This window comes from Lissotriton vulgaris, chromosome 4_1 (assembly GCF_964263255.1).
Source record: "Lissotriton vulgaris chromosome 4_1, aLisVul1.2, whole genome shotgun sequence".
Lineage (NCBI taxonomy): Eukaryota > Metazoa > Chordata > Amphibia > Caudata > Salamandridae > Lissotriton > Lissotriton vulgaris.
Window position 1 is genome coordinate 1,301,945,094 of NC_141691.1, and position 23,963 is coordinate 1,301,969,056.

Below are 23,963 nucleotides of genomic sequence, written 5' to 3' on the forward strand. Positions count from 1 at the left end.
CTATACGGCCGAGGTAGCAAGGCGTCGAAAATCTTTCAATGCGGTCAAAAAGACGTTGCGAGACAGGGAACTACCCTACTCGATGCTCTTCCCCGCCAAACTGCGGATTGTGGCCGAGGGAAGGACGTGGTTCTTCGACAATCCTGAAGTAGCACGAGAATGGCTGGATGGCTGGAGACCGGCGGGCAAGCCTCAGCGCCCGCGCAAGGACCGCCAAGATCACCGCAAGGACAAGACGCCGGAGCGCCGCGAGCCCAGCCCGGCCACTGAACAGGGCGCGGCCGGGGGCCTAGACTCCGATCTTGAAAGGGATCCCTTTGATTCAAGTCAACCTAGCAGGGGATGAATGACATCGCTGGAAGCATCAAACGCTGAACTCTATACTTGGGACCTTGGGCCGATGGAACTGAGTAGGGCGGGTTATGGCCGGTGCCTGTAGGGGACTCACCAACCCCACAAGCAAGTAAGACCAGATAGGGGGGGGTAACAAGCACTCTGCCAAGTTGGGGAAGCGGGCGGGAACTCGTCCGTGGTGCAGGGGAGCAGGGAGGGGGTGGAGGGATGGGAGTTACGGAATTCAAGTTAAAGTTAAGTTTCAAGGTTATCGTCATCTTTATTGCAATCTCACAGGGCATGAATACTCTGCACTCAGTGGACGGCGTGCACTGCCTCCGCAACCTGGCACCTTTCTCCGCCTGATAATGGGGAACACGATTCATAACACATGGCACAGCGTGCTCGCACTACACCAGCGATGGGTACCCCTGTAACGACGATAGTACCCCCACTGAAGCTCCTCACCTGGAATGTCAGAGGGTTGGGTGATAAAATAAAAAGGGGTTTGGTGCTGCAAACTATTAAGCGTGCTCGGTCTGACCTAGTACTGCTGCAGGAAACACACTTAGCGGGAACTACCTGTAAGGCCCTGAACAGGCGTGGGTACACCATGGCAGTACACTCCGAATTTACCTCAGGCTCCAGGGGCACAGGGATACTCCTCAGGAACAACTCCCCCTTCCTAGTCACTAGCCACAAAACTGATGACCAGGGCCGGTTTGCAGCACTCTCGGGACAGTGGGAGGGGAGGGCCGTGAATGTGGTGTCTGTCTACATCCCCCCCGCACTACACGCTATAGCCCTACCGGCGCTTAGCCGATTCCTTATTGATCTCCCCGAAGGAGATGTAATCATGGGGGGAGATTTCAATGCCATCACTGACCCATTACTGGATACTTTTCCCCAGCGAGCTCGCCCGAGAGGAGCCGCAGCACTCCCGGGCTTTCTATCTGCGATGGGCCTCACGGACATTTGGCGTCACCTGCACCCTGCTGCGCAGCAGTACACGCACTACTCCGCACCCCATAACACCCTCTCCCGAATCGACTACTTTTTCACTCTGGGGGTTGGACTGAGCTCTGTAGATAGTATTGACATTCTGCCGCGAGGGATTTCTGATCACTCCCCGGTCTCCCTTCATATTTCCACCAAGGATGGTAAACGGGGTAGGCTATACCCGATCTATCCCAACTATTTGCAGGTCCCTAGCATCAAGAAAAAGCTCAAATTAATCACAACACACTACTTCACTGAGAACACGGGATCGGTCGCCTCACCCTCAATTCTGTGGGAGGCGTATAAGACGGTCCTCAGAGGTGCTTCCATATCAGCCATTACTGGGCATAAAAGAGAATCGAGGGCCACTCTGGCCAATTTGGAAGTAGCCTTGCACACGGCGAACACTGCGCATATGACAGACCCCACTCCTGAGACACTCCATGAATTGCAGCTCCGCCAGCAGCAACATCAGGCACACCTTACCGTGATCACTAAAGGGCACCTTGCGAGCACAGCACACAGAATCTATGATGTGGGCGATAAGGCCGGGAAGATGCTAGCATGGCTCGACAAGCGGGGCGGCAGCAACAAAGGGATTCATGGCCTCTACGATGCGAACGGCACACTGCAAACTCACCCAGAACACATAATTCAAACCCTAGCCTGCCACTTCCAGAACATCTACACACCGACACGGACGGTCACGGAACAGGAAGCCATGGCCTCCCTTAGCAACATCCATATCCCTGTGCTCTCACCAGAAGCGCAGCAGGAACTTGAGGCAGGCCTCACGGTGGGAGAGGTACAGTTGGCTATACAGGCGTTACAGTCCGGCAAAGCCCTAGGCCCGAACGGGATTCCTGTGGAGTGGTACAAGGCGATGGACTCAATCCTGGCCAAGCCCCTCCTAGACATGTTCAATGATAGCCTACAAAAGGCGCTGCTCCCACTGGATCAACGCACGGCCACCATTGTGGCTATCCCGAAACCGTCTAAGCCTCCAACCGACTGTGCCTCGTACCGACCCATATCGCTGCTTAACACAGAAGCGAAGGTCCTGGCGAAATTACTGGCCAGCCGCCTCACCAAACATCTCACTACCCTAATCCACCCTGACCAATCGGGCTTTATGCCACATAGAAGCACAGCACTCAATCTGAGGAGGGTCCACGGGGTGTTGGCAAAGGCGCATCTACTACAGGAACAGGCTGTGATACTTTCCTTAGATGCTAAAATGGCATTTGATTTAGTTGAGTGGGAATACCTCTTTGCTGTACTAACCCGCATGGGCTTTGGGCCCCTGTATTTGGCATGGGTGCGGCTACTCTACACCAGGCCGATGGCGCAGGTGGTTGCGAATGGGCGTATATCCTCGACCTTTCCACTCGGGAGAGGAACGAGACAAGGGTGCCCGCTATCGCCCCTGTTGTTTGCGATAGTTCTAGAACCGCTGGCGATCCTGCTACGTGAAACGCCATTATTTAGAGGAATTGCATGGAACGACGGGTGGGAAGACAAGGTCTCCCTCTACGCCGACGACATGTTGGTGTACATGACTGACCCGACTGGAGGGGTACCTGCCCTATTGGCGATCTGCGATGACCATGGTAAAGCGTCCGGGTATACCCTGAACTGGACCAAGTCGACACTATATGTGCTTGCTGGCCCGGCTCCGGTGTTGCCGGCTACCTGCCCTCTTAAAGTGACCGCCTCCTCTTTCAAGTACCTGGGTATTTATGTAACGAAAAATGCTAAACAGTTCTATGACGAAAACTTACAGCCGCCTCTGCAGCGATTGCGTGCAGATGTCCAATACTGGGCCTCGCTGCCACTGACCCTTCTAGGGCGCGCAGCTCTTTACAAAATGATGGCTCTCCCGAGGTTTCTGTATGTCCTGGAGAACTCTCCCTATTTGGTTAGCCCGCAGTATTTCCGACGAGTGGCGGCGTTGGTCTCCAACCTGTTGTGGAGTAACGGACCGGCACGTATAGCACAGGCAAAACTGGTGAAGAGTTGGTACGAGGGAGGCATCGCACTACCCAACCTCCAGTTGTATTACTGGGCGTCACAGCTAAAAGTGATTAATCACTGGATCCACGTTTCCAGAGATGACCCCGCATACAAGGCAGACTGGTCGCAACTGGGGACTGAGGGCATGCTCTCAGTACTATATAATTGCGCGAAGGTCAAGACCCTGCTAGGCCCGACATTCCATACAGCAACACTCTGGCACACGGCACAGGCACGCCTGGGATGGAAGGGGAAGATCACTAGGCTGACGCCCCTTTGGGATACCAAGGCACTGGGCAACCTTAGGGCCTGTAAAGGCTTTGCGAGATGGGACGACATAGGGATCTCGGTGGTTGGGGACCTCTGGGACAAAGACACGGTTGTTCCCTTCCAACACCTTCAGCAACAATACGACCTTGGGCCCAATGAAACATACCGCTATGTACAGATTCGACATGCGCTTCTGCGAGCCATCCCACCAGACACGACACTCCCAGAGTCCTCGCCCCTTGAGGATAGACTACTTACCGAATACATGGAGCAAAAGGCAACCTCGCTCACATATAAGAAGTTAATTAATAACATGCCAGATCCCACACACAAGCTGAAAGAGAAATGGGTGGCCGAGCTAAACGACATGGATGAAACGGAGTGGAATGAGGCATTAGCCTCCCCAAGGGAGGTGGGCATTTCAGCAAGGTTCCGCCTGATACAGCTCAAGGTGCTACACCGCACCTACTACACACGCACACTGCTCCACAGAATACATAGGGCGCAGCACCCGTACTGCCTTAGGGGATGCGGGGAGGAGGGGACTCTCCTGCACACATTTTGGGAATGTCCACAAATAAGGGAACTGTGGCGTCAAATTATGCGAACAGTCTCTCAAGCCATGAATGTGTCTGTGCTCCCGGAACCTCGCAGGTGCCTACTGAACATTTGGGAACCAACGGACCTCAACAGGTATGAACAGTTGTGGGTCACCCTAGCAGTGACAGTGGCCAAACGCGACATTGCACAGAGATGGGGGGCTCCGGAGTTACCAACGGTGGCGGGATGGACAAGAAATATGGACCTTCTCATGGTTAAGGAAAGAGCAGTGTATGTATTGAGGGCCTGTCCCCGCAAATGGAACCGGGTGTGGCTGAAATGGAACGCATATAGAGGGGACCCTTGCGAAGCTTTGCCTGAGGGTGAGGACTCAGACTCGGAGGAGGAGGATGATTAGTGGCCATGGAGGACCACTTTGCACAGGGGAGGGGCCGGGAGGAGTAATGCGCGCTCCACCACTCTAAACGCAAAGCTGATTTTGTGAGCATGTGAGAGGGTATAGACGATTGTACACGGACTCTGATATCATGATGACGATTGTTTGGTTTTTCTGTTTGGTTTTCTTTATATTTGTGAATCCCCGCTCCTGCGCTGTAAGAGAACACTCAGCCTTCTGCCCTGGAATCGTGTGGGCGGGATGGGGTTTCGAGGAAGGGGATCCACTGGGCCTTATGCTACATATATTTGTTTCTGAACCTCACTTACTAGGCCCTGCATAAATACGGTAACTGTTATTGTACACTATGTTACGTACTGTCCCCGCTTTGGGAACGAACAGCTGTTATGTTACTGTAATGCCATAATGACGTACTGCTATCTCTTCTGAATTCCTGACAATAAAGAATTTTCAACAAAAAAAAAAAAACTTGGCCTGTACAGGGATCGAACCTGTGACCTTGGCGTTATTAGCACCACACTCTAACCATCTGAGCTAACAGGCCATTTTGCACAAATTCCTGGAAGTCCAGCATATGAAGAAGTGCTAATGATAGTTAACCCGGGAGATTTGGAAAGCTTAATTTCGGAGGTGTACCATGAAGTTATAAATATAAATTATCAACATGAAGAAACTAATATGACTTTAGAAAAATTACAATACAAAAGAGATTTTCATACTTAGTGTTAGAACTTAGAACCATTAATGTTTTTTCCATGTGTTTTAGCAATAAATAACAATTCATCACCTATATGCAATTGATTCATCTAATCATTCTATCAGCTTCCCCTCAAAGGAAATATAGACATACACATTATACAGAAGAAAATACATCTATTTTCAACATTAAAGGAGCATCACTTATTGGCTTGGAGACTGATTGAAAGTATGTCCTTGGCATTTTTAACTTTATGCTCTAAAGACTAAACTAATAGGCTCACTAAATATATAGCATACTATTGAAAAAATAGCAGATGATGAAGTGCTACTGATTGTTAACCCGGGATAGTTGGAAAGCTTATATTCAGCTGTTTACATTCATACTATCTTTATATTTCATCAACAAGACAAAACAAAAATGACCTCAATAAATTGCAATAAATAAGAGATTTAGTTACTTGGCGTTAGAACTTAGAACCAATTATAGATATTCCAGGAGCTTTCAGAATGATAATTAATTCTACAACTATATCAAATGTATTCATCCAATCCTTCAAGTAGCTTTTGATCCAAGGTGATAAACAGTCAAAAATGAGACACAAGAAAAATGTATCTTTTTACAAACAATTAAACTTGGCCTGTACAGGGATCGGACCTGTGACCTTGGCGTTATTAGCAAAACGCTCTAACCATCTGAGCTAACAGGCCATTTTGCACAAACTCCTGGAAGTCCAGCATATGAAGAAGTGCTAATGATAGTTAACCCGGGAGATTTGGAAAGCTTAATTTCAGAGGTGTACCATGAAGTTATAAATATAAAGTATCAACATGAAGAAACTAATATGACTTTAGAAAAATTACAATACAAAAGAGATTTTCATACTTAGTGTTAGAACTTAGAACCATTAATGTTTTTTCCATGTGTTTTAGCAATAAATAACAATTCATCACCTATATGCAATTGATTCATCTAAACATTCTATCAGCTTCCCCTCAAAGGAAATATAGACATACACATTATACAGAAGAAAATACATCTATTTTCAACATTAAAGGAGCATCAAGTATTGGCTTGGAGACTGATTGAAAGTATGTCCTTGGCATTTTTAACTTTATGCTCTACAGACTAAACTAATAGGCTCAATAAATACATAGCATACTATTGAAGAAATAGCAGATGATGAAGTGCTACCGATTGTTAACCCGGGATAGTTGGAAAGCCTATATTCAGCTGTTTACATTCATACTATCTTTATATTTCATCAACAAGACAAAACAAAAATGACCTCAATAAATTGCAATAAATAAGAGATTTAGTTACTTGGCGTTAGAACTTAGAACCATTAATAGATATTTCAGGAGCTTTCAGAATAAGAATTAATTCTACAACTATATCAAATGTATTCATCCAATCCTTCAAGCAGCATTTGATCCAATGTGATAAACAGTCAAAAATGAGACACAAGAAACATTTATCTTTTTACAAACAATTAAACTTGGCCTGTACAGGGATCGAACCTGTGACCTTGGCGTTATTAGCACCATGCTCTAACCATCTGAGCTAACAGGCCATTTTGCACAAATTACTGGAAGTCCAGCATATGAAGAAGTGCTAATGATAGTTAACCCGGGAGATTTGGAAAGCTTAACTTCAGAGGTTTACCATGAAGTTATAAATATATAATATCAACATGAAGAAACTTATATGACTTCAAAAAAATTACAATACAAAAGAGATTTTCATACTTAGTGTTAGAACTTAGAACCATTAATGTTTTTTCCATGTGTTTTAGCAATAAATAACAATTCATCACCTATATGCAATTGATTCATTTAATCATTCTATCAGCTTCCCCTCAAAGGAAATATAGAGATACACATGATACAGAAGAAAATACATCTATTTTCAACATTAAAGGAGCATCAAGTATTGGCTTGGAGACGGATTGAAAGTATGTCCTTGGCATTTTTAACTTGATGCTCTGAAGACAAAACTAATAGGCTCACTAAATATATAGCATACTATTGAAGAAATAGCAGATGATGAAGTGCTACTGATTGTTAACCCGGGATAGTTGGAAAGCTTATATTCAGCTGTTTACATTCATACTATTTTTATATTTCATCAACAAGACAAAACAAAAATGACCTCAATAAATTGCAATAAATAAGAGATTTAGTTACTTGGTGTTAGAACTTAGAACCATTAATAGATATTCCAGGAGCTTTCAGAATAATAATTAATTCTACAACTATATCAAATGTATTCATCCAATCCTTCAAGCATCGTTTGATCCAAGGTGATAAACAGTAAAAAATGAGACACAAGAAAAATTAATCTTTTTTCAAACAATTAAACTTGGCCTGTACAGGGATCGAACCTGTGACCTTGGCGTTATTAGCCCCACGCTCTAACTATCTGAGCTAACAGGCCGGACTGCACAAATTCCTGGAAGTCCAGCATATGAAGAAGTGCTAATGATAGTTAACCCGGGAGATTTGGAAAGCTTAATTTCAGAGGTTTACCATGAAGTTATAAATATATAATATCAACATGAAGAAACTAATATGACTTTAGAAAAATTACAATACAAAAGAGATTTTCATACTTAGTGTTAGAACTTAGAGCCATTAATGTTTTTTCCATGTGTTTTAGCAATAAATAACAATTCATCACCTATATGCAATTGATTCATCTAATCATTGTATCAGCTTCCCCTCGAAGGAAATATAGACATACAAATGATACTGAAGAAAATACATCTATTTTCAACATTAAAGGAGCATCAAGTATTGGCTTAGAGACTGATTGAAAGTATGTTCTTGGCATTGTTAACTTTATGCTCTAAAGACTAAACTAATAGGCTCAATAAATATATAGCATACTATTGAAGAAATAGCAGATGATGAAGTGCTACCGATTGTTAACCCGGGATAGTTGGAAAGCTTATATTCAGCTGTTTACATTCATACTATCTTTATATTTCATCAACAAGACAAAACAAAAATGACCTCAATAAATTGCAATAAATAAGAGATTTAGTTACTTGGCGTTAGAACTTAGAACCATTAATAGATATTCCAGGAGCTTTCAGAATAATAATTAATTCTACAACTATATCAAATGCATTCATCCAATCCTTCAAGCAGCGTTTGATCCAAGGTGATAAACAGTCAAAAATGAGACACAAGAAAAATTAATCTTTTTTCAAACAATTAAACTTGGCCTGTACAGGGATCGAACCTGTGACCTTGGCGTTATTAGCACCACGCTCTAACCATCTGAGCTAACAGGCCATTTTGCACAAATTCCCGGAAGTCCAGCATATGAAGAAGTGCTAATGATAGTTAACCCAGGAGATTTGGAAAGCTTAATTTCGGAGGTGTACCATGAAGTTATAAATATAAATTATCAACATGAAGAAACTAATATGACTTTAGAAAAATTACAATACAAAAGAGATTTTCATACTTAGTGTTAGAACTTAGAACCATTAATGTTTTTTCCATGTGTTTTAGCAATAAATAACAATTCATCACCTATATGCAATTGATTCATCTAATCATTCTATCAGCTTCCCCTCAAAGGAAATATAGACATACACATTATACAGAAGAAAATACATCTATTTTCAACATTAAAGGAGCATCACTTATTGGCTTGGAGACTGATTGAAAGTATGTCCTTGGCATTTTTAACTTTATGCTCTAAAGACTAAACTAATAGGCTCACTAAATATATAGCATACTATTGAAGAAATAGCACATGATGAAGTGCTACTGATTGTTAACCCGGGATAGTTGGAAAGCTTATATTCAGCTGTTTACATTCATACTATCTTTATATTTCATCAACAAGACAAAACAAAAATGACCTCAATAAATTGCAATAAATAAGAGATTTAGTTACTTGGCGTTAGAACTTAGAACCAATTATAGATATTCCAGGAGCTTTCAGAATGATAATTAATTCTACAACTATATCAAATGTATTCATCCAATCCTTCAAGTAGCTTTTGATCCAAGGTGATAAACAGTCAAAAATGAGACACAAGAAAAATTTATCTTTTTACAAACAATTAAACTTGGCCTGTACAGGGATCGAACCTGTGACCTTGGCGTTATTAGCACCACGCTCTAACCATCTGAGCTAACAGGCCATTTTGCACAAATTACTGGAAGTCCAGCATATGAAGAAGTGCTAATGATAGTTAACCCGGGAGATTTGGAAAGCTTAATTTCGGAGGTTTACCATGAAGTTATAAATATATAATATCAACATGAAGAAACTAATATGAGTTTAGAAAAATTACAATACAAAAGAGATTTTCATACTTAGTGTTAGAACTTAAAGCCATTAATGTTTTTTCCATGTGTTTTAGCAATAAATAACAATTCATCACCTATATGCAATTGATTCATCTAAACATTCTATCAGCTTCCCCTCAAAGGAAATATAGACATACACATCATACAGAAGAAAATACATCTATTTTCAACATTAAAGGAGCATCAAGTATTGGCTTGGAGACTGATTGAAAGTATGTCCTTGGCATTTTTAACTTTATGCTCTACAGACTAAACTAATAGGCTCAATAAATACATAGCATACTATTGAAGAAATAGCAGATGATGAAGTGCTACCGATTGTTAACCCGGGATTGTTGGAAAGCTTATATTCAGCTGTTTACATTCATACTATCTTTATATTTCATCAACAAGACAAAACAAAAATGACCTCAATAAATTGCAATAAATAAGAGATTTAGTTACTTGGCGTTAGAACTTAGAACCATTAATAGATATTTCAGGAGCTTTCAGAATAATAATTAATTCTACAACTATATCAAATGTATTCATCCAATCCTTCAAGCAGCATTTGATCCAAGGTGATAAACAGTCAAAAACGAGACACAAGAAACATTTATCTTTTTACAAACAATTAAACTTGGCCTGTACAGGGATCGAACCTGTGACCTTGGCATTATTAGCACCACGCTCTAACCATCTGAGCTAACAGGCCATTTTGCACAAATTACTAGAAGTCCAGCATATGAAGAAGTGCTAATGATAGTTAACCCGGGAGATTTGGAAAGCTTAACTTCAGAGGTTTACCATGAAGTTATAAATATATAATATCAACATGAAGAAACTTATATGACTTTAAAAAAATTACAATACAAAAGAGATTTTCATACTTAGTGTTAGAACTTAGAACCATTAATGTTTTTTCAATGGGTTTTAGCAATAAATAACAATTCATCACCTATATGCAATTGATTCATCTAATCATTGTGTCAGCTTCCCCTCGAAGGAAATATAGACATACAAATGATACTGAAGAAAATACATCTATTTTCAACATTAAAGGAGCATCAAGTATTGGCTTGGAGACGGATTGAAAGTATGTCCTTGGCATTTTTAACTTTATGCTCTGAAGACTAAACTAATAGGCTCACTAAATATATAGCATACTATTGAAGAAATAGCAGATGATGAAGTGCTACTGATTGTTAACCCGGGATAGTTGGAAAGCTTATATTCAGCTGTTTACATTCATACTATTTTTATATTTCATCAACAAGACAAAACAAAAATGACCTCAATAAATTGCAATAAATAAGAGATGTAGTTACTTGGTGTTAGAACTTAGAACCATTAATAGATATTCCAGGAGCTTTCAGAATAATAATTAATTCTACAACTATATCAAATGTATTCATCCAATCCTTCAAGCATCGTTTGATCCAAGGTGATAAACAGTCAAAAATGAGACACAAGAAAAATTAATCTTTTTTCAAACAATAAAACTTGGCCTGTACAGGGATCGAACCTGTGACCTTGGCGTTATTAGCACCACGCTCTAACCATCTGAGCTAACAGGCCGGTCTGCACAAATTCCTGGAAGTCCAGCATATGAATAAGTGCTGATGATAGTTAACCTGGGAGATTTGGAAAGCTTAATTTCGGAGGTTTACCATGAAGTTATGAATATATAATATCAACATGAAGAAACTAATATGAGTTTAGAAAAATTACAATACAAAAGAGATTTTCATACTTAGTGTTAGAACTTAGAGCCATTAATGTTTTTTCCATGTGTTTTAGCAATAAATACAATTCATCACCTATATGCAATTGATTCATCTAATCATTGTGTCAGCTTCCCCTCGAAGGAAATATAGACATACAAATGATACTGAAGAAAATACATCTATTTTCAACATTAAAGGAGCATCAAGTATTGGCTTAGAGACTGATTGAAAGTATGTTCTTGGCATTGTTAACTTTATGCTCTAAAGACTAAACTAATAGGCTCACTAAATATATAGCATACTATTGAAGAAATAGCAGATGATGAAGTGCTACCGATTGTTAACCTGGGATAGTTGGAAAGCTTATATTCAGCTGTTTACATTCATACTATCTTTATATTTCATCAACAAGGCAAAACAAAAATGACCTCAATAAATTGCAATAAATAAGAGATTTAGTTACTTGGCGTTAGAACTTAGAACCATTAATAGATATTCCAGGAGCTTTCAGAATAATAATTAATTCTACAGCTATATCAAATGCATTCATCCAATCCTTCAAGCAGCATTTGATCCAAGGTGATAAACAGTCAAAAATGAGACACAAGAAAAATTTATCTTTTTTCAAACAATTAAACTTTGCCTGTACAGGGATCGAACCTGTGACCTTGGCGTTATTAGCACCACGATCTAACCATCTGAGCTAACAGGCCATTTTGCACAAATTCCTGGAAGTCCAGCATATGAAGAAGTGCTAATGATAGTTAACCTGGGAGATTTGGAAAGCTTAATTTCGGAGGTGTACCATGAAGTTATAAATATAAATTATCAACATGAAGAAACTAATATGACTTTAGAAAAATTACAATACAAAAGAGATTTTCATACTTAGTGTTAGAACTTAGAACCATTAATGTTTTTTCCATGTGTTTTAGCAATAAATAACAATTCATCACCTATATGCAATTGATTCATCTAATCATTCTATCAGCTTCCCCTCAAAGGAAATATAGACATACACATTATACAGAAGAAAATACATCTATTTTCAACATTAAAGGAGCATCACTTATTGGCTTGGAGACTGATTGAAAGTATGTCCTTGGCATTTTTAACTTTATGCTCTAAAGACTAAACTAATAGGCTCACTAAATATATAGCATACTATTGAAGAAATAGCAGATGATGAAGTGCTACTGATTGTTAACCCGGGATAGTTGGAAAGCTTATATTCAGCTGTTTACATTCATACTATCTTTATATTTCATCAACAAGACAAAACAAAAATGACCTCAATAAATTGCAATAAATAAGAGATTTAGTTACTTGGCGTTAGAACTTAAAAACATTAATAGATATTTCAGTAGCTTTCAGAATAATAATTAATTCTACAACTATATCAAATGTATTCATCCAATCCTTCAAGCAGCATTTGATCCAAGGTGATAAACAGTCAAAAATGAGACACAAGAAACATTTATCTTTTACAAACAATTAAACTTGGCCTGTACAGGGATCGAACCTGTGACCTTGGCGTTATTAGCACCACGCTCTAACCATCTGAGCTAACAGGCCATTTTGCACAAATTATTGGAAGTCCAGCATATGAAGAAGTGCTAATGATAGTTAACCCGGGAGATTTGGAAAGCTTAACTTCAGAGGTTTACCATGAAGTTATAAATATATAATATCAACATGAAGAAACTTATATGACTTTAAAAAAATTACAATACAAAAGAGATTTTCATACTTAGTGTTAGAACTTAGAACCATTAATGTTTTTTCCATGTGTTTTAGCAATAAATAACAATTCATCACCTATATGCAATTGATTCATCTAATCATTGTGTCAGCTTCCCCTCGAAGGAAATATAGACATACAAATGATACTGAAGAAAATACATCTATTTTCAACATTAAAGGAGCATCAAGTATTGGCTTAGAGACTGATTGAAAGTATGTTCTTGGCATTGTTAACTTTATGCTCTAAAGACTAAACTAATAGGCTCAATAAATATATAGCATACTATTGAAGAAATAGCAGATGATGAAGTGCTACTGATTGTTAACCCGGGATAGTTGGAAAGCTTATATTCAGCTGTTTACATTCATACTATTTTTATATTTCATCAACAAGACAAAACAAAAATGACCTCAATAAATTGCAATAAATAAGAGATTTAGTTACTTGGTGTTAGAACTTAGAACCATTAATAGATATTCCAGGAGCTTTCAGAATAATAATTAATTCTACAACTATATCAAATGTATTCATCCAATCCTTCAAGCATCGTTTGATCCAAGGTGATAAACAGTCAAAAATGAGACACAAGAAAAATTAATCTTTTTTCAAACAATTAAACTTAGCCTGTACAGGGATCGAACCTGTGACCTTGGCGTTATTAGCACCACGCTCTAACCATCTGAGCTAACAGGCCGGTCTGCACAAATTCCTGGAAGTCCAGCATATGAAGAAGTGCTAATGATAGTTAACCTGGGAGATTTGGAAAGCTTAATTTCGGAGGTTTACCATGAAGTTATAAATATATAATATCAACATGAAGAAACTAATATGACTTTAGAAAAATTACAATACAAAAGAGATTTTCATACTTAGTGTTAGAACTTAGAGCCATTAATGTTTTTTCCATGTGTTTTAGCAATAAATAACAATTCATCACCTATATGCAATTGATTCATCTAATCATTGTGTCAGCTTCCCCTCGAAGGAAATATAGACATACAAATGATACTGAAGAAAATACATCTATTTTCAACATTAAAGGAGCATCAAGTATTGACTTAGAGACTGATTGAAAGTATGTTCTTGGCATTGTTAACTTTATGCTCTAAAGACTAAACTAATAGGCTCAATAAATATATAGCATACTATTGAAGAAATAGCAGATGATGAAGTGCTACCGATTGTTAACCCGGGATAGTTGGAAAGCTTATATTCAGCTGTTTACATTCATACTATCTTTATATTTCATCAACAAGACAAAACAAAAATGACCTCAATAAATTGCAATAAATAAGACATTTAGTTACTTGGTGTTAGAACTTAGAACCATTAATAGATATTCCAGGAGCTTTCAGAATATTAATTAATTCTACAACTATATCAAATGCATTCATCCAATCCTTCAAGCAGCGTTTGATCCAAGGTGATAAACAGTCAAAAATGAGACACAAGAAAAATTAATCTTTTTTCAAACAATTAAACTTGGCCTGTACAGGGATCGAACCTGTGACCTTGGCGTTATTAGCACCACGCTCTAACCATCTGAGCTAACAGGCCATTTTGCACAAATTCCTGGAAGTCCAGCATATGAAGAAGTGCTAATGATAGTTAACCCGGGAGATTTGGAAAGCTTAATTTCAGAGGTGTACCATGAAGTTATAAATATAAATTATCAACATGAAGAAACTAATAGGACTTTAGAAAAATTACAATACAAAAGAGATTTTCATACTTAGTGTTAGAACTTAGAACCATTAATGTTTTTTCCATGTGTTTTAGCAATAAATAACAATTCATCACCTATATGCAATTGATTCATCTAATCATTCTATCAGCTTCCCCTCGAAGGAAATATAGACATACAAATGATACTGAAGAAAATACATCTATTTTCAACATTAAAGGAGCATCAAGTATTGACTTAGAGACTGATTGAAAGTATGTTCTTGGCATTGTTAACTTTATGCTCTAAAGACTAAACTAATAGGCTCAATAAATATATAGCATACTATTGAAGAAATAGCAGATGATGAAGTGCTACCGATTGTTAACCCGGGATAGTTGGAAAGCTTATATTCAGCTGTTTACATTCATACTATCTTTATATTTCATCAACAAGACAAAACAAAAATGACCTCAATAAATTGCAATAAATAAGAGATTTAGTTACTTGGCGTTAGAACTTAGAGCCATTAATAGATATTTCAGGAGCTTTCAGAATAATAATTAATTCTACAACTATATCAAATGTATTCATCCAATCCTTCAAGCAGCGTTTGATCCAAGGTGATAAACAGTCAAAAATGAGACACAAGAAAAATTTATCTTTTTACAAACAATTAAACTTGGCCTGTACAGGGATCGAACCTGTGACCTTGGCGTTATTAGCACCACGCTCTAACCATCTGAGCTAACAGGCCATTTTGCACAAATTACTGGAAGTCCAGCATATGAAGAAGTGCTAATGATAGTTAACCCGGGAGATTTGGAAAGCTTAATTTCGGAGGTTTACCATGAAGTTATAAATATATAATATCAACATGAAGAAACTAATATGACTTTAGAAAAATTACAATACAAAAGAGATTTTTATACTTAGTGTTAGAACTTAGAGCCATTAATGTTTTTTCCATGTGTTTTAGCAATAAATAACAATTCATCACCTATATGCAATTGATTCATCTAATCTTTGTGTCAGCTTCCCCTCGAAGGAAATATAGACATACAAATGATACTGAAGAAAACACATCTATTTTCAACATTAAAGGAGCATCAAGTATTGGCTTAGAGACTGATTGAAAGTATGTTCTTGGCATTGTTAACTTTATGCTCTAAAGACTAAACTAATAGGCTCACTAAATATATAGCATACTATTGAAGAAATAGCAGATGATGAAGTGCTACCGATTGTTAACCCGGGATAGTTGGAAAGCTTATATTCAGCTGTTTACATTCATACTATCTTTATATTTCATCAACAAGACAAAACAAAAATGACCTCAATAAATTGCAATAAATAAGAGATTTAGTTACTTGGCGTTAGAACTTAGAACCCTTAATAGATATTCCAGGAGCTTTCAGAATAATAATTAATTCTACAACTATATCAAATGCATTCATCCAATCCTTCAAGCAGCGTTTGATCCAAGGTGATAAACAGTCAAAAATGAGACACAAGAAAAATTAATCTTTTTTCAAACAATTAAACTTGGCCTGTACAGGGATCGAACCTGTGACCTTGGCGTTATTAGCACCACGCTCTAACCATCTGAGCTAACAGGCCATTTTGCACAAATTCCTGGAAGTCCAGCATATGAAGAAGTGCTAATGATAGTTAACCCGGGAGATTTGGAAAGCTTAATTTCGGAGGTGTACCATGAAGTTATAAATATAAATTATCAACATGAAGAAACTAATATGACTTTAGAAAAATTACAATACAAAAGAGATTTTCATACTTAGTGTTAGAACTTAGAACCATTAATGTTTTTTCCATGTGTTTTAGCAATAAATAACAATTCATCACCTATATGCAATTGATTCATCTAATCATTCTATCAGCTTCCCCTCAAAGGAAATATAGACATACACATTATACAGAAGAAAATACATCTATTTTCAACATTAAAGGAGCATCACTTATTGGCTTGGAGACTGATTGAAAGTATGTCCTTGGCATTTTTAACTTTATGCTCTAAAGACTAAACTAATAGGCTCACTAAATATATAGCATACTATTGAAGAAATAGCAGATGATGAAGTGCTACTGATTGTTAACCCGGGATAGTTGGAAAGCTTATATTCAGCTGTTTACATTCATACTATCTTTATATTTCATCAACAAGACAAAACAAAAATGACCTCAATAAATTGCAATAAATAGGAGATTTAGTTACTTGGCGTTAGAACTTAGAACCAATTATAGATATTCCAGGAGCTTTCAGAATGATAATTAATTCTACAACTATATCAAATGTATTCATCCAATCCTTCAAGCAGCATTTGATCCAAGGTGATAAACAGTCAAAAATGAGACACAAGAAACATTTATCTTTTACAAACAATTAAACTTGGCCTGTACAGGGATCGAACCTGTGACCTTGGCGTTATTAGCACCACGCTCTAACCATCTGAGCTAACAGGCCATTTTGCACAAATTATTGGAAGTCCAGCATATGAAGAAGTGCTAATGATAGTTAACCCGGGAGATTTGGAAAGCTTAACTTCAGAGGTTTACCATGAAGTTATAAATATATAATATCAACATGAAGAAACTTATATGACTTTAAAAAAATTACAATACAAAAGAGATTTTCATACTTAGTGTTAGAACTTAGAACCATTAATGTTTTTTCCATGTGTTTTAGCAATAAATAACAATTCATCACCTATATGCAATTGATTCATCTAATCTTTGTGTCAGCTTCCCCTCGAAGGAAATATAGACATACAAATGATACTGAAGAAAACACATCTATTTTCAACATTAAAGGAGCATCAAGTATTGGCTTAGAGACTGATTGAAAGTATGTTCTTGGCATTGTTAACTTTATGCTCTAAAGACTAAACTAATAGGCTCACTAAATATATAGCATACTATTGAAGAAATAGCAGATGATGAAGTGCTACCGATTGTTAACCCGGGATAGTTGGAAAGCTTATATTCAGCTGTTTACATTCATACTATCTTTATATTTCATCAACAAGACAAAACAAAAATGACCTCAATAAATTGCAATAAATAAGAGATTTAGTTACTTGGCGTTAGAACTTAGAACCCTTAATAGATATTCCAGGAGCTTTCAGAATAATAATTAATTCTACAACTATATCAAATGCATTCATCCAATCCTTCAAGCAGCGTTTGATCCAAGGTGATAAACAGTCAAAAATGAGACACAAGAAAAATTAATCTTTTTTCAAACAATTAAACTTGGCCTGTACAGGGATCGAACCTGTGACCTTGGCGTTATTAGCACCACGCTCTAACCATCTGAGCTAACAGGCCATTTTGCACAAATTCCTGGAAGTCCAGCATATGAAGAAGTGCTAATGATAGTTAACCCGGGAGATTTGGAAAGCTTAATTTCGGAGGTGTACCATGAAGTTATAAATATAAATTATCAACATGAAGAAACTAATATGACTTTAGAAAAATTACAATACAAAAGAGATTTTCATACTTAGTGTTAGAACTTAGAACCATTAATGTTTTTTCCATGTGTTTTAGCAATAAATAACAATTCATCACCTATATGCAATTGATTCATCTAATCATTCTATCAGCTTCCCCTCAAAGGAAATATAGACACACACATTATACAGAAGACAATACATCTATTTTCAACATTAAAGGAGCATCATTTATTGGCTTGGAGACTGATTGAAAGTATGTCCTTGGCATTTTTAACTTTATGCTCTAAAGACTAAACTAATAGGCTCACTAAATATATAGCATACTATTGAAGAAATAGCAGATGATGAAGTGCTACTGATTGTTAACCCGGGATAGTTGGAAAGCTTATATTCAGCTGTTTACATTCATACTATCTTTATATTTCATCAACAAGACAAAACAAAAATGACCTCAATAAATTGCAATAAATAGGAGATTTAGTTACTTGGCGTTAGAACTTAGAACCAATTATAGATATTCCAGGAGCTTTCAGAATGATAATTAATTCTACAACTATATCAAATGTATTCATCCAATCCTTCAAGCAGCGTTTGATCCAAGGTGATAAACAGTCAAAAATGAGACACAAGAAACATTTATCTTTTTACAAACAATTAAACTTGGCCTGTACAGGGATCGAACCTGTGACCTTGGCGTTATTAGCACCACGCTCTAACCATCTGAGCTAACAGGCCATTTTGCACAAATTACTGGAAGTCCAGCATATGAAGAAGTGCTAATGATAGTTATCCCGGGAGATTTGGAAAGCTTAATTTCAGAGGTTTACCATGAAGTTATAAATATATAATATCAACATGAAGAAACTTATATGACTTTAAAAAAATTACAATACAAAAGAGATTTTCATACTTAGTGTTAGAACTTAGAACCATTAATGTTTTTTCCATGTGTTTTAGCAATAAATAACAATTCATCACCTATATGCAATTGATTCATTTAATCATTCTATCAGCTTCCCCTCAAAGGAAATATAGAGATACACATGATACAGAAGAAAATACATCTATTTTCAACATTAAAGGAGCATCAAGTATTGGCTTGGAGACGGATTGAAAGTATGTCCTTGGCATTTTTAACTTTATGCTCTGAAGACTAAACTAATAGGCTCACTAAATATATAGCATACTATTGAAGAAATAGCAGATGATGAAGTGCTACTGATTGTTAACCAGGGATAGTTGGAAAGCTTATATTCAGCTGTTTACATTCATACTATTTTTATATTTCATCAACAAGACAAAACAAAAATGACCTCAATAAATTGCAATAAATAAGAGATTTAGTTACTTGGTGTTAGAACTTAGAACCATTAAAAGATATTCCAGGAGCTTTCAGAATAATAATTAATTCTACAACTATATCAAATGTATTCATCCAATCCTTCAAGCATCGTTTGATCCAAGGTGATAAACAGTCAAAAATGAGACACAAGAAAAATTAATCTTTTTTCAAACAATTAAACTTGGCCTGCACAGGGATCGAACCTGTGACCTTGGCGTTATTAGCACCACGCTCTAACCATCTGAGCTAACAGGCCGGTTTGCACAAACTCCTGGAAGTCCAGCATATGAAGAAGCGCTAATGATAGTTAACCCGGGAGATTTGGAAAGCTTAATTTCAGAGGTGTACCATGAAGTTATAAATATAAATTATCAACATGAAGAAACTAATATGACTTTAGAAAAATTACAATACAAAAGAGATTTTCATACTTAGTGTTAGAACTTAGAACCTTTAATGTTTTTTCCATGTGTTTTAGCAATAAATAACAATTCATCACCTATATGCAATTGATTCATCTAATCATTCTATCAGCTTCCCCTCAAAGGAAATATAGACATACACATTATACAGAAGAAAATACATCTATTTTCAACATTAAAGGAGCATCAAGTATTGGCTTGGAGACTGATTGAAAGTATGTCCTTGGCATTTTTAACTTTATGCTCTACAGACTAAACTAATAGGCTCAATAAATACATAGCATACTATTGAAGAAATAGCATATGATGAAGTTCTACCGATTGTTAACCCAGGATAGTTGGAAAGCTTATATTCAGCTGTTTACATTCATACTATCTTTATATTTCATCAACAAGACAAAACAAAAATGACCTCAATAAATTGCAATAAATAAGAGATTTAGTTACTTGGCGTTAGAACTTAGAACCATTAATAGATATTTCAGGAGCTTTCAGAATAATAATTAATTCTACAACTATATCAAATGTATTCATCCAATCCTTCAAGCAGCGTTTGATCCAAGGTGATAAACAGTCAAAAATTAGACACAAGAAAAATATATCTTTTTACAAACAATTAAACTTGGCCTGTACAGGGATCGAACCTGTGACCTTGGCGTTATTAGCACCACGCTCTAACCATCTGAGCAAACAGGCCGGTTTGCACAAATTCCAAGAAGTCCAGCATAGGAAGAAGTGCTAATGATAGTTAACCCGGGAGATTTGGAAAGCTTAATTTCGGAGGTTTACCATGAAGTTATAAATATATATTATCAACATGAAGAAACTAATATGACTTTAGAAAAATTACAATACAAAAGAGATTTTCATACTTAGTGTTAGAACTTAGAGCCATTAATGTTTTTTCCATGTGTTTTAGCAATAAATAACAATTCATCACCTATATGCAATTGATTCATCTAATCATTGTGTCAGCTTCCCCTCGAAGGAAATATAGACATACAAATGATACTGAAGAAAATACATCTATTTTCAACATTAAAGGAGCATCAAGTATTGGCTTAGAGACTGATTGAAAGTATGTTCTTGGCATTGTTAACTTTATGCTCTAAAGACTAAACTAATAGGCTCAATAAATATATAGCATACTATTGAAGAAATAGCAGATGATGAAGTGCTACTGATTGTTAACCCGGGATAGTTGGAAAGCTTATATTCAGCTGTTTACATTCATACTATTTTTATATTTCATCAACAAGACAAAACAAAAATGACCTCAATAAATTGCAATAAATAAGAGATTTAGTTACTTGGTGTTAGAACTTAGAACCATTAATAGATATTCCAGGAGCTTTCAGAATAATAATTAATTCTACAACTATATCAAATGTATTCATCCAATCCTTCAAGCATCGTTTGATCCAAGGTGATAAACAGTCAAAAATGAGACACAAGAAAAATTAATCTTTTTTCAAACAATTAAACTTGGCCTGTACAGGGATCGAACCTGTGACCTTGGCGTTATTAGCACCACGCTCTAACCATCTGAGCTAACAGGCCAGTCTGCTCAAATTCCTGGAAGTCCAGCATATGAAGAAGTGCTAATGATAGTTAACCTGGGAGATTTGGAAAGCTTAATTTTGGAGGTTTACCATGAAGTTATAAATATATAATATCAACATGAAGAAACTAATATGACTTTAGAAAAATTACAATACAAAAGAGATTTTCATACTTAGTGTTAGAACTTAGAGCCATTAATGTTTTTTCCATGTGTTTTAGCAATAAATAACAATTCATCACCTATATGCAATTGATTCATCTAATCATTGTGTCAGCTTCCCCTCGAAGGAAATATAGACATACAAATGATACTGAAGAAAATACATCTATTTTCAACATTAAAGGAGCATCAAGTATTGGCTTAGAGACTGATTGAAAGTATGTTCTTGGCATTGTTAACTTTATGCTCTAAAGACTAAACTAATAGGCTCAATAAATATATAGCATACTATTGAAGAAATAGCAGATGATGAAGTGCTACTGATTGTTAACCCGGGATAGTTGGAAAGCTTATATTCAGCTGTTTACATTCATACTATCTTTATATTTCATCAACGAGACAAAACAAAAATGACCTCAATAAATTGCAACAAATAAGAGATTTAGTTACTTGGCGTTAGAACTTAGAACCATTAATAGATATTCCAGGAGCTTTCAGAATAATAATTAATTCTACAACTATATCAAATGCATTCATCCAATCCTTCAAGCAGCGTTTGATCCAAGGTGATAAACAGTCAAAAATGAGACACAAGAAAAATTAATCTTTTTTCAAACAATTAAACTTGGCCTGTACAGGAATCGAGCCTGTGACCTTGGCGTTATTAGCACCACGCTCTAACCATCTGAGCTAACAGGCCGTTTTGCACAAACTCCTGGAAGTCCAGCATATGAAGAAATGCTAATGATAGTTAACCCGGGAGATTTGGAAAGCTTAATTTCAGAGGTGTACCATGAAGTTATAAATATAAATTATCAACATGAAGAAACTAATATGACTTTAGAAAAATTACAATACAAAAGAGATTTTCATACTTAGTGTTAGAACTTAGAACCATTAATGTTTTTTCCATGTGTTTTAGCAATAAATAACAATTCATCACCTATATGCAATTGATTCATCTAATCATTCTATCAGCTTCCCCTCAAAGGAAATATAGACATACACATTATACAGAAGAAAATACATCTATTTTCAACATTAAAGGAGCATCAAGTATTGGCTTGGAGACTGATTGAAAGTATGTCCTTGGCATGTTTAACTTTATGCTCTACAGACTAAACTAATAGGCTCAATAAATACATAGCATACTATTGAAGAAATAGCATATGATGAAGTTCTACCGATTGTTAACCCAGGATAGTTGGAAAGCTTATATTCAGCTGTTTACATTCATACTATCTTTATATTTCATCAACAAGACAAAACAAAAATGACCTCAATAAATTGCAATAAATAAGAGATTTAGTTACTTGGCGTTAGAACTTAGAACCATTAATAGATATTTCAGGAGCTTTCAGAATAATAATTAATTCTACAACTATATCAAATGTATTCATCCAATCCTTCAAGCAGCGTTTGATCCAAGGTGATAAACAGTCAAAAATAAGACACAAGAAAAATTTATCTTTTTACAAACAATTAAACTTGGCCTGTACAGGGATCGAACCTGTGACCTTGGCGTTATTAGCACCACGCTCTAACCATCTGAGCTAACAGGCCATTTTGCACAAATTACTGGAAGTCCAGCATATGAAGAAGTGCTAATGATAGTTAACCCGGGAGATTTGGAAAGCTTAATTTCAGAGGTTTACCATGAAGTTATAAATATATAATATCAACATGAAGAAACTTATATGACTTTAAAAAAATTACAATACAAAAGATATTTTCATACTTAGTGTTAGAACTTAGAACCAATAATGTTTTTTCCATGTGTTTTAGCAATGAATAACAATTCATCACCTATATGCAATTGATTCATTTAATCATTCTATCAGCTTCCCCTCAAAGGAAATATAGAGATACACATGATACAGAAGAAAATACATCTATTTTCAACATTAAAGGAGCATCAAGTATTGGCTTGGAGACGGATTGAAAGTATGTCCTTGGCATTTTTAACTTTATGCTCTGAAGACTAAACTAATAGGCTCACTAAATATATAGCATACTATTGAAGAAATAGCAGATGATGAAGTGCTACTGATTGTTAACCCGGGATAGTTGGAAAGCTTATATTCAGCTGTTTACATTCATACTATTTTTATATTTCATCAACAAGACAAAACAAAAATGACCTCAATAAATTGCAATAAATAAGAGATTTAGTAACTTGGTGTTAGAACTTAGAACCATTATTAGATATTCCAGGAGCTTTCAGAATAATAATTAATTCTACAACTATATCAAATGTATTCATCCAATCCTTCAAGCATCGTTTGATCC

The 23,963-nt window shown here is 36.7% G+C and overlaps 13 non-coding genes across 13 annotated transcripts; all 13 read right to left on the minus strand.

Moving 5' to 3' along the window:
* Positions 1 to 6,769: 6,769 nt before the first annotated feature.
* TRNAI-AAU (transfer RNA isoleucine (anticodon AAU)) lies at positions 6,770 to 6,843 on the minus strand. Its single transcript has one exon. It is a non-coding gene; the product is annotated as a tRNA-Ile (tRNA).
* Positions 6,844 to 8,495: 1,652 nt separating this feature from the next.
* TRNAI-AAU (transfer RNA isoleucine (anticodon AAU)) lies at positions 8,496 to 8,569 on the minus strand. The gene has a single exon. It is a non-coding gene; the product is annotated as a tRNA-Ile (tRNA).
* A 789-nt stretch (positions 8,570 to 9,358) lies between these two features.
* Positions 9,359 to 9,432, minus strand: TRNAI-AAU (transfer RNA isoleucine (anticodon AAU)). Its single transcript has one exon. It is a non-coding gene; the product is annotated as a tRNA-Ile (tRNA).
* A 1,652-nt stretch (positions 9,433 to 11,084) lies between these two features.
* On the minus strand, positions 11,085 to 11,158 carry TRNAI-AAU (transfer RNA isoleucine (anticodon AAU)). Its single transcript has one exon. It is a non-coding gene; the product is annotated as a tRNA-Ile (tRNA).
* A 1,650-nt stretch (positions 11,159 to 12,808) lies between these two features.
* TRNAI-AAU (transfer RNA isoleucine (anticodon AAU)) lies at positions 12,809 to 12,882 on the minus strand. The gene has a single exon. It is a non-coding gene; the product is annotated as a tRNA-Ile (tRNA).
* Positions 12,883 to 14,534: 1,652 nt separating this feature from the next.
* Positions 14,535 to 14,608, minus strand: TRNAI-AAU (transfer RNA isoleucine (anticodon AAU)). The gene has a single exon. It is a non-coding gene; the product is annotated as a tRNA-Ile (tRNA).
* Positions 14,609 to 15,397: 789 nt separating this feature from the next.
* On the minus strand, positions 15,398 to 15,471 carry TRNAI-AAU (transfer RNA isoleucine (anticodon AAU)). The gene has a single exon. It is a non-coding gene; the product is annotated as a tRNA-Ile (tRNA).
* A 789-nt stretch (positions 15,472 to 16,260) lies between these two features.
* Positions 16,261 to 16,334, minus strand: TRNAI-AAU (transfer RNA isoleucine (anticodon AAU)). Its single transcript has one exon. It is a non-coding gene; the product is annotated as a tRNA-Ile (tRNA).
* A 788-nt stretch (positions 16,335 to 17,122) lies between these two features.
* TRNAI-AAU (transfer RNA isoleucine (anticodon AAU)) lies at positions 17,123 to 17,196 on the minus strand. The gene has a single exon. It is a non-coding gene; the product is annotated as a tRNA-Ile (tRNA).
* Positions 17,197 to 17,985: 789 nt separating this feature from the next.
* Positions 17,986 to 18,059, minus strand: TRNAI-AAU (transfer RNA isoleucine (anticodon AAU)). The gene has a single exon. It is a non-coding gene; the product is annotated as a tRNA-Ile (tRNA).
* A 789-nt stretch (positions 18,060 to 18,848) lies between these two features.
* Positions 18,849 to 18,922, minus strand: TRNAI-AAU (transfer RNA isoleucine (anticodon AAU)). The gene has a single exon. It is a non-coding gene; the product is annotated as a tRNA-Ile (tRNA).
* A 2,515-nt stretch (positions 18,923 to 21,437) lies between these two features.
* On the minus strand, positions 21,438 to 21,511 carry TRNAI-AAU (transfer RNA isoleucine (anticodon AAU)). The gene has a single exon. It is a non-coding gene; the product is annotated as a tRNA-Ile (tRNA).
* A 1,652-nt stretch (positions 21,512 to 23,163) lies between these two features.
* Positions 23,164 to 23,237, minus strand: TRNAI-AAU (transfer RNA isoleucine (anticodon AAU)). Its single transcript has one exon. It is a non-coding gene; the product is annotated as a tRNA-Ile (tRNA).
* Between the last annotated feature and the right edge of the window lie 726 nt (positions 23,238 to 23,963).